The sequence below is a fragment of the Notamacropus eugenii genome, chromosome 3 (genome assembly GCF_028372415.1).
Source record: "Notamacropus eugenii isolate mMacEug1 chromosome 3, mMacEug1.pri_v2, whole genome shotgun sequence".
Taxonomy (NCBI): domain Eukaryota; kingdom Metazoa; phylum Chordata; class Mammalia; order Diprotodontia; family Macropodidae; genus Notamacropus; species Notamacropus eugenii.
Genome location: NC_092874.1, coordinates 415522771 through 415533441, shown reverse-complemented (window position 1 = coordinate 415533441; position 10671 = coordinate 415522771). Strand labels below are relative to the sequence as shown.

The 10671-nt window shown below is 34.5% G+C and overlaps 1 pseudogene; it reads right to left on the bottom strand.

Moving 5' to 3' along the window:
- Positions 1 to 9832: 9832 nt before the first annotated feature.
- LOC140532257 (non-histone chromosomal protein HMG-14 pseudogene) lies at positions 9833 to 10225 on the bottom strand (annotated as a pseudogene).
- Between the last annotated feature and the right edge of the window lie 446 nt (positions 10226 to 10671).

The window sequence follows — 10671 nt, the reverse complement described above, 5'->3', positions numbered from 1 at the left end:
AATGAAATCAATCTGTCTGAACCTGAGCTTCTGTAAATTATAAAAATGATCATGATAATGATGATGATTTAGTAATATGTGTTATTATTAACCCATATTACAATTATTATTATGCAAATAATAACAGAGTTCCTCCATCTCCTGGGGGAAAACACATGTAGAGGATCAAAAAGATGAAAAGCATGTTTGTAAAAGATCATTAACTACTAAGCTAAGTAGGCTGAAGTACATGGCAATTCCATTTAGGGTATACTGTGCCATTGCTTTAAATGATAACAGTACTTGAAAAACTAAAGACATTGAGCCTATCTTAGCTTTAATGCTTTATTATTTTCAACATTCTTTTAAAACAATTGTTACAAATTCTCTCTTCCTCCAGACCCTCTACCTTCTCACTAAGAAGGCAAGCAAAGTGATATAAATTCAAATCATGAAAGACATATTTCCATATTAGCCATGCCACCTAAAGCAATAAGAAGAAACTGAGAAAATGATGCTTTAGTTTGCACTCAGAATGCATCAGTTCTCCCTCTGGAGGTGAACAGAATTTTTTTTTTTTTTTATCACAAGTTCTTCAAAATTGTCTTGAATCAGTATATTGATCAGAGCAGGTAAGTTTTACATAATTGATCAACACCACAGTTAACTGGTTTTGCTCACTTCACTTTCATTCATTTCATTTGGGTTTTCCTTTAAAAAACACCTTCCCAGATATTTCTGAAATAATTTCCCCCACCATTTCTTATGGCATAATGAAAATCCATCACGATTATATATCACAACTTTTTCAACCATTTTCCAATTGACAGACATCCCTTCAGCTTTCAATTGTTTGCTACCACAAAAAGAGACACTGTAAATATTTTTGTATGTAAAGGTACTTTTCCTTTTTCTGTGATTCCTTTGGGATATAGATCTTATATAGGCCAAAATGTGTATGCAGTTTTATTGTCCCTTGATCAATTTCCAAATTGTTCTCCAGAAGGGTTGAATCTGTTCATGACTCTTTATGTTAGCTATTTTCCCACATTTCTTCCAGCACTTGTCACTCCTGAAAGTTGTGAGGTAGTATCTCAGAGTTGTTTTAATTTGTACTTCCCTAATCAATAGTGATTTAGAGCATTTATTCTTATGCTTAATATAGCTTTGATTTCTTGTTCTGAAAACTGCTTTCTCATCACCTTTGATCATTTATCAGTTGGAGAATAGCTCTTATTTTCACAAATTTGACTCAGTTTCCTATAAGTTAACAAATGAGACCTTTATCAGAGAAACATGCTGTAATTCATTTTTAAATTACTTCATTGTCTATGATTCCTTTTTAGCAAAATGTGATTTCCCTGATTATCTCATTTAATTAGCTCTATTTTTGCTTTTGCTTTGTCTGAGAACAATTGCAAAATTTAAAGTGTTATATAAATGCCATTGTGATGATTATAATGATGGTGTTTTTGTTGTGGTGGTAAGTTCCTGGGAGGGAAAAGAGAAAAACTGAAGCCTGACAACATCAAACCTACTACGCAATAATCTTAAATGACTTATTATTATTTTAGGATCAAATATAAAATCTTCCATATAGTTGTTACAACTTCCAACCTGTTTCCTTCCTACCTTACATCAACTATTAGTCTAGTTAGAGTGACTTACTTTTAGTCCTGCACACAGTATTCTCCATCTCCTCTAATGTCTTTTCTGTGATTACCCAATATATCTAGAATGCACTCAATCTCTACCTCTGCCTTCTGGTTTTCCTTGTTTCTATAAATACTGAATTTGAGTTCCACCTTCTATATTAAGGGTCAGAGAACTGTGGCTGGGGTCTCTAGGTGAAGAAATGGATGGAGTGCTAGGCCTGAAGTCAACCTTCTTGAGTTCAAAGCTGGCCTCAGGCATTTAGTGTGTGACTCTGGGCAAACCACTTAACACTTTGCAGCATTTACTTAGTCTTTATATGTAAAATGAGCTGAAGAAGAAAATGGCAAACTACTCTAGTGTCTTTGCCTAGAAAAGCCCAAATAAGATCTAGGAAGAGTAGTACACAACTGAAGTGACTCAATAATGAGGACAACAATAGCCAGTGGGATGGGGGCCTGATACAAAGACATGGTTTCATATTTATCCCAACATAGCTGATACAACAACTGTTCTTAGCTTAGGTCTTACAAAAGCTAGCAGTAGTTATTATATGAAACTCATGGCCATTTTTAGCTGAATCCTGTTGTATGAGAAAATTTTCCTGATCTTCCAAGTTGCTAGGACTTTCCTTTCTTAAACTCCATTTAGTTTTGTATATACACACACACACACACATGTGTGTAGATAAATGCATGCATGCATGCATACAAATACATATGCATACACATGTGTGTCTATATATACATATGTATGTAGGTGTGTGTGTAAGAGTTGTCTCCCTTGTTAGATCATAAGCTGTATCTTTTGAGAAAGATACAGTTTCACTTTTGTCATTGCACCTCACTGTTTAATAAAGGATTGCTGATGATTAACTCAGTGTTCATGTTAAGTAACAATGAAAAACAAGATTAACTGGATAAATTTGGGTCAGTTTATAGGTGGTACTGAAGTAAAACAAATAAACTTAAGCTTCATCCAATAGGGTATAGAAAGACATTGAAAGTTTTATAATAGCAGTAATGGTAACTACCACTTGCATAATACAGTACTTGAAGGTTTGTAAAATATGTTCATGTTATGCAATTTGATCAACAACATCCTTGTGAGAACAGTGGTATTATTTTGTAAATTTTATAGTTTTGGAGAGTCTGAGAGAACATGTGATATGCCCAGGGTCATAAAGCTATAAAGTGGCTAAGGCAAAATTTGAATGTACATCTTGATGTTGTAAGTCCTACATTTTAACCACTATGCTATCTAGGTGATTCAACAAAGGAGTGACATAAGGAATGTAATGCATAAGGATAAAGGTATATGAAAAAACTTGTTCTGTTTGAATTTAATTCACTGAATGAACTAAAGGACAAACTTATCATCTGGCAGTGAGGGAAAGAATGTAAGAATTTTTTTTAAAGAAATCAGAGAGCCACTGGAAGAAAGAATTCACTACAGAGTCAATCAGTTCAATGAACAGTTTGTTGGAGAGTGACCAAAGAGTTGTAAAGATGGAAACATAGTGTAATCACTATTGATTATTTCAGTTTTTGACAAAAGAGGAAAAAGTGTGGGGGAATGTTTGGAGCAATTCCAAATTAAAATTGGTAAAGAAGAAACAATAGAAAATAAAAGTGATTCTGGAGTCATGGTAAAAGCAAGACAGAAGTCTGTAAACCTAAAGTCTAAGATGAGTAGAAACTAGGTGACTACATCTGTATTGTAGCAGATAGAAGCTTGGACTTGGAATAATTCTAGGAAATTAAAGAATAAATACTCAAAGGATATGAACAGACAGTTTTCAGATGAAGAAGTTAAAATGATTATAGTAATGATTACAGTATTAAAAATGTTCTAAATCACTACTAACTAAAGAAATGCAAATCAAAATAATTCTGAGGTACATCACACCTATCAGAATGGTTAACATGACAAAATAGGAAAATGATAAATGTTAGAGAAGATGTGGGAAAATTGGAATACTATTGGATTGTTATTGGAGTTCAGAAGTGATCCAACCATTATAGAGATCAGTTTGGAAATATGGTCAAAGAGCTATAAAATGGTGCATACCCTTTGACCCAGCAATACCACTTCCCAAAGAAATCATAAAAGTGAGAAAAGAACTTACATGTACAAAATATATTTATAACAGCTTTTTTGTGTTGGGCACTATTAGAAACTGAGGGGATGCCAATCAATTAGGAAATGACTGAAGAAATTGTGGTATGTGAATGTAATAGAATACTAGTGTGATATAAAAGAAAAAAAGCAGGTGGACATCAGAAAATCCTGGAAAGACTTACATGAACTGATGCTGAGTGTGGTGAGTAGAACCAGGAGAACATCATACACACAACATTGTGCAATGACTAACTTTGACAGACTTAACTCTTTTCAGCAATGCAAGCATCTAAGATAACTCCAAAAGACTCATGACTGAAAATAATATCTTTATCCAGAAAAAAAAAGCTGAGTCTGAATGCAGATGAAAGTACACTATTTGCCCTCTCTTTTTTTTAATTTCTTTTTTCTCATGGTTTCTCCATTTGGTTCTAATTCTTTACAACATGACTAATTTGAAAATATATTTAATTTGGATGTATATGTAGAAACTATATCAGATTGCATGCCATCTTTGTCAGGGGAGTAGGGAGGGAAGAGGAAAACATTTAGAATTCAAAATCTTATGCTAGTAAATATTGAAAACTAAAAATTAATTAATTATTTTTTCAAAAAAGAAAGGCCAAATGTAAGAGTTAAGACTTGGTCTTAGTTTTTGAAATAAATTAGGAAACAAAGAGATTATGTATCTAAAACAGCTTGCTCCCATAACATGTATACCCACATATGCATACAGATATACATGTGTGTGTGTGTATTTGGGATAGAAGATGAAATGTATATATTAATTACTTCATCAATACATCACACAACACATCACAGTGATCACAGTAATCAATTGGACAGGAGAAAAAGAGTAGGAGGCTCAAATATACTTTTAGAAAAATCACAAAGCTCCTTAACTGAACCCAAATGTAACGTGGAAACAAAGGTTTACTTTTTAATACAAATATATTGCTATTATTACTAATGAGATATAAATTAAACTTCCTTTTAATGTCTAAAAAATGAACATCATACAAAGAACAATGAAGGTTTCAGGAAGGGGCACTGGTCCTTCCAGCATTTGAATGTACTCCCTGTAGTAAATATTTGGAGGACTTGGACAAAATTGACTTATGAAAACCACTGGGGATGAATTACTATCTACATCGTTTTAGGAAACTTTCAAATTTGTGGTATCAATTATGTATCAGGTGGCCCCAGTAATCAGCATTTAATTTTTTATCATCAAAACCATTTCCCAGATAGGCTATCACCACATTCATATACTGAGTTGTATTCAAAGAATTTAAAAGGAAGATGCACCCACCCTTGTAAAATTACACTTTTCTCTATAAATGTACAGCTACAAAAAGTAAAGTGATGCTCTGATGTCTCCTCCTTGGACTATTGGACCAGGTGGCATCAGTTGTTCCCTTCTCCCAGGCACGATTCAAAATGCATGAAGAATAATGTGCAAAGAGCTGATGTTCACCCAATGAGAAAATTTGGTAGAGACATTTGAGACCAATGCAACACTTTACAATAAGTCCAAGCAACACATAGCTTGGAAATAAAATCTGGACTATGGATTGGCCATTTACATGTAACATCCAAAATCATGATCCCCAGTTTATTCTAGTAGCACTTAGGAGTTCTGGTGTTGCTTTAAGGTTTTGAAGAATGAGAAAGTGTAGCTCCTTTATTCTTAGTGGTTCTACTGATCCATAGGCTGCTGCTTCCTGGTGACCTTGAATATCACAGTATTTAATAAATGTTAATTCACTGTGTCATAATTTTATACTTAAGCTCTGCATCATGCTTTTCAAACTTAGTAAACATTGTTCCCCTTTATGTACTCTAAAATATAGGCAAAATGTCCTCATCATTTCTCACACATGCCATCCAACTCCCACATCCTCAGCTTTGCAGAGGTGGTCTCTCTTACCTGGAATCTACTCCCTCCTCTTTTCTGCCTCTTTGACAACTAAACTTTCTTCAAAGATGAACTCAAATATGAGGTACAAAAAAAGTATTTTAAGGAGTTCTCTAACTGCTAGTTTCTTTCTCTCTGAAAGCAGCTTAACTCTATTTCACATGCATTTTTATTAAAGGCAGCATCACATCATAGAGCTGGGTTCAAGTTTCTCCTTTGGCACATACTGGGTGTGTGACTCTGTACCACTTATTTATCCTCTAATGTCTGTGTTTGTCTTTCTTTGCCAAAGAAGACCATGTCATCAAGAAAATGATGACATGACTTGCACTTGACTTTGTTTAGAGTGAGGGAGGGCTGTGCAGGTCACCAGCCTCATTTCTCCAGAGCCATCTGAATCCAGTGACCAGATACTCATTAGGATGACTGGAGATGACTCAGGATGCATTGGAAGACCTTGAGACCTATAAGCCAGGGTGTTTGCAGCCACTCACTTACTTAGGATGAGGCAACATCCATTCATTGAATAGGCCTGTTTAAGAAGTAGCCAGGGCATGGACCCTTTAATGGGTAGAGAATTGTCGAAGACTAAAAATTGCAGAGAAGGTAACAAATCTTATTTGTAAAAAGAGTTTCCAAACTTGAGATTTTCTTCTATCAATGAAAACAAGTCTAGTCTCTGTCTCTCTCCTTCCCTCTCTCTTTCCTCTCTCTCTCTCTCCTTCCCTCTCTCTTTCCTCTCTCTCTCTCTCTCTCTCTCTCTGTCTCCTTCACTCTCCCCTATCTCTGTGTATATACACATATATGTGTGTATATATGTGTATGCATATTTATATAAGTATGTATATGTTCATATGTATATATATATATATATATGTATAGCTATCATATATCTGTACATATAGATTTTCGTTGTTCAGTCCTTTCAGTCATATCAGACTCTCCATGACTACATTTGGAGTTTTATTAGCAAAGACAGTTGAGTGGTTTGCCTTTTCCTTTTCTAGCTCATTTTTGAGATGAGGAACTGAGACAAACATTGTTAAATGACTTGCCGAGGATTACACAGCTAGTAAGTGTATGAGGTTAGATCTGAACTCAAGAAAATGAGTCTTTCTGACTCTAGGTCAAGCACTCCACCATCTGTACATACATACATGCATGTCTATATATAATCAACTAATTAATTCAGTATATATATAATATATATAGGCATGTATACACATATATGGATATCTATAGATATCTATATTTATAGATATGTTTGTATAGCTTGCATATATGTAGATTTATCTTTCTAAATGTGCGTATGTATTCTCTCCTTTGTTTCCTCATTTAATTTTTATCTTTCCATCCTCTATGTTGCACACACATGTATATATAATGTATGTATGTACATATATACACACAAATATATATGTATATGTATATATATATATACGGAAATGGTGATACTAACAAGTAAACTCTTTTCTCCGTCTCTCTCTCTCTCTCTCTCTCTCTCTCACACACACACACACACACACACACACACAAACACACACACACACACACAGCACTAAAGGACCTTTTAATGGATTGGTTAAAATCATCCAAAACAGTTGAGTACTTCAGAAGTAATATATAGATAGCATTCTGTATCAGTAGGCAACCCTTCCCCAAAACAGTTACACCAGGGGAACGTATGTGAAACATACAGTACATGTTGGAGCTAGGGCACTGGACTTGAAGTTAGGAAGGTCTACTTTCAAATCCTACCTCAATTACTAATTACCTGTGTGGCCCTGGACAAGTCACTTAATCGCCTGTGCTATGCCTCTTAATGAATACCACTATTTTACAGATGATTTACCTCATCAATAAAATGAGGGTCTAGATATGGTGACCTCTAAGACCCCTTAACTTTCTAAACTATAAGGTTTATGATGTTTTAGTCATTTTCCTTATTTTGACTATTTGGTTTTGTAGGTTGTTCTAATTATGACTGATGAGAACAAAAACTATTAAAACATTGCCGGTAAAATGCTCAGCAATTATTGGGATAAAAGTGAAAATGTACTTTGAAAGTTTATCTAGGGAAACAAATTATGCAAAAGTTTTTTTAGCCTTCAATATAAAACTATTTAAATGTTATTTTCCTAAGAAAATGATAGGAAGATATAAAACTAAAAATTCATTTTCATATGTAGTTGAAATTTAGGGGTCAGACAAAAAACAGAATATTTTACTTCCCTAAATCTAAGGTATTGGAATAATTTTCTCTCAATGATATAAAAATGGGGAAAAAAAGAATCAACAATAAAAACAAAGAGGGAAGGAAAAGGCCCCTCTGGGACTTATTTTTAAGTAAATGACCAAAAAGGAATTACTAGGAAAGATGTTTTGAACAGAAACAGAGAGAATTCATTTTTAACTATTTGAATTTAAGGCTAACTGAGCACTGGATTTGGAGCCACAGAATGTGTTCAGACCTCAGCTTTAATATATCTATGTGATTGTGGAAGGAAAAAACTATATGGGACTTGCTTCACTCCTCCATTAAAATGGAGCAAAATTGGACAACATTTATGGTCCCTTTCTCCTCTAAATCTCTGAATAGATGGCTTTATAGTTTTACACAAACTTGTTTGGTTCATGACCTTCCTTTTGTTGGCAGGTAAAATGACAATATAAATCCAGAACATCCAAGACTCAATGGTGATCAGATTCTTATAATTATAGAATTAAATGATTCAGAATCTAGAAGATACAAGTTTATATTATCTCAAAGTAAGTGGATAGTTTTCAGTTATTTAGAAGGACCCAGGTGATTAATTCATATCTAGGTGAAAAAATTTTAAAAAAAGATGCAATATGAACTATAGTATATATAGAGATTACAGTGGAAAGGGTTATGACTCTGGAGTCAGAAACCTGGGTTTAAATTCCAACTCTAATCATTATTTACTATATAGTCTTGGGAATATTACTTAACTTGCTTGTACCTGTTTCATCTTTAATGTACTTTTTGAACTACTCTGAAGTCCTTTCTAACTGTAGATCAATGAAATAATTTGACAGTCAAAAGTAGAATATTCGAAAGGAATATACGTACTCACAAACATATATACATAAATAACAAAGAAATTGATAAATTCCCTCCATTCAAAGTTCAATTATTGTGAAAAAAGATATCCATACTAATAATATACTCTCTTACTTAGGCTCTATTTTCCCAGAAGGAAGTTAATTTATATTAAATCAAGGTCATTCTTTGAAGAGATAGAAATATACATAGTTGCATAGTTCCCCAAACCCTCAGAAATGACTCTACGCCCAAGAGTTTGAGGTAACATTTAAGAAATCTGTGGATGATTTTGCTCAATTGTGCTAATTGTTGCAAAAATACTGGGGTTTTTTTTATAATCAAGATTTTATTAATTCATTTGGTAATGAGTACACAGACACTGTGAATAAATTGTACGTTTAAAAATGCTAGAAAAGTCTAAAAATTATGTAGTTATAATCCTTTTCTGAACTGTTATTTCAGTGACTTTCTTACTTTAACTCTCCCTAAAAAGAGGTTATCAAATACCAGTATCATGGATATGGATAAGTTGTTTGGTCTTTAACAAAGCAAAGTTCCACTAATTCTGTATTTGATAAAACTATACTCGTTGTACAGATTTTCCAGTCTTTTAAAGCACATTAATGAAGTTACTGGGAAAAAAATGTACCACCCTACCAAAGATGACAATGTCACAGATAGCACACAATTTTGAAAGGGATATCCACCATCAGGGAGCAGTTTTATTTAGAAAACTATTGTACGGAAAGACAAGATGGATACGGATTAAAATAAAAGCTTTAAAATTCATGGTCACAATTCCAAATTGCTATCTATGTTTCATTTAATATGTCGAAACTGCTTATGGAACGTTGTCTATGCACAAGACACACAAAACCATACTAGTCAACATTTTACTAATTTCTGGTTGTACTTAAACAAACAACAAACCAAACCGACAAGCAGCACATGATTTGACCTCTTTAAAGAGGAATCTAAATAAAGCCACTTTAGATTGGCTTACATTTATCTAAACATTTTAAAAAACTAATGTGATGAGGTGGGATTTCCTCCTTCTTAAAAATGTCTTTCTAGAGCTACTAAAAAACTGGCATTTACAAAATAGTTGATATAAATATTCCTCTGAATTGTACAAGACTGGAGATAACAGGGACAATCGTTAAAACACATGGTATAATATGTTGTTCAAATTTGGTTTCTTTCTCTCCTGCTGAATCAGAGACTGGAACCTCTTCATTTTTAGGTTCTCCATTTTCTGCAGGCAAGTCATCCTTATTGTCTTCTTGGTTAGTAGCTTCTGCTTGTTTTCCTTTTGCTTTTTTCCTTTTGTGTGAATTTTTTTTGTCCTCAGATTTATTCTTTCCAGCTGTCCTTTCAGGCTTAGGTTCAACCTTTGCAAGAACTGGTTTAGCTGACAATCTAATCGACCTTCTCTTGGGCTCCTTCCGTACTTCCCCTTCTGCAGAGTTGACCTTTCTCTTGGACATCTTGGCTGCGAGGGTGGACCGGCTCCCTTTCCCCACACACGGAAAAGCACCGGCAAGTGGGAGGGAAAGGGCTGCGGTGGCGGGAGCTTCTTCTCCAGCAGGGCTCCTGGGGCTTGACGCTCCTCTTCCTGCAGCTGGCCTTCGAGGAACCGCAGCGGGACCAGTCCGAGAACTAGATGGAACTGGATTCCAAAATAGTGGGTTTTTTTAGGGGGCAGCTAGTCAGGAGGACCTGAGTTCACATCTGGCTTCAGACGCCTGACACTAGCTGTGTGATTTTGGGGAAGTCAGTTAACCCCAATTGGCTTGCCTTACCCCTCAAAAAAAATGAAAAAGAAAAAGGATTTTTCTTAAAAAAAGAAAGAAAGAAAGAGAAAGAGAGAGAGAGAGAGAGAGAGAGAGAGAGAGAGAGAGAGAGAGAAAGAGAGAGAGAGAGAGAGAGAGAG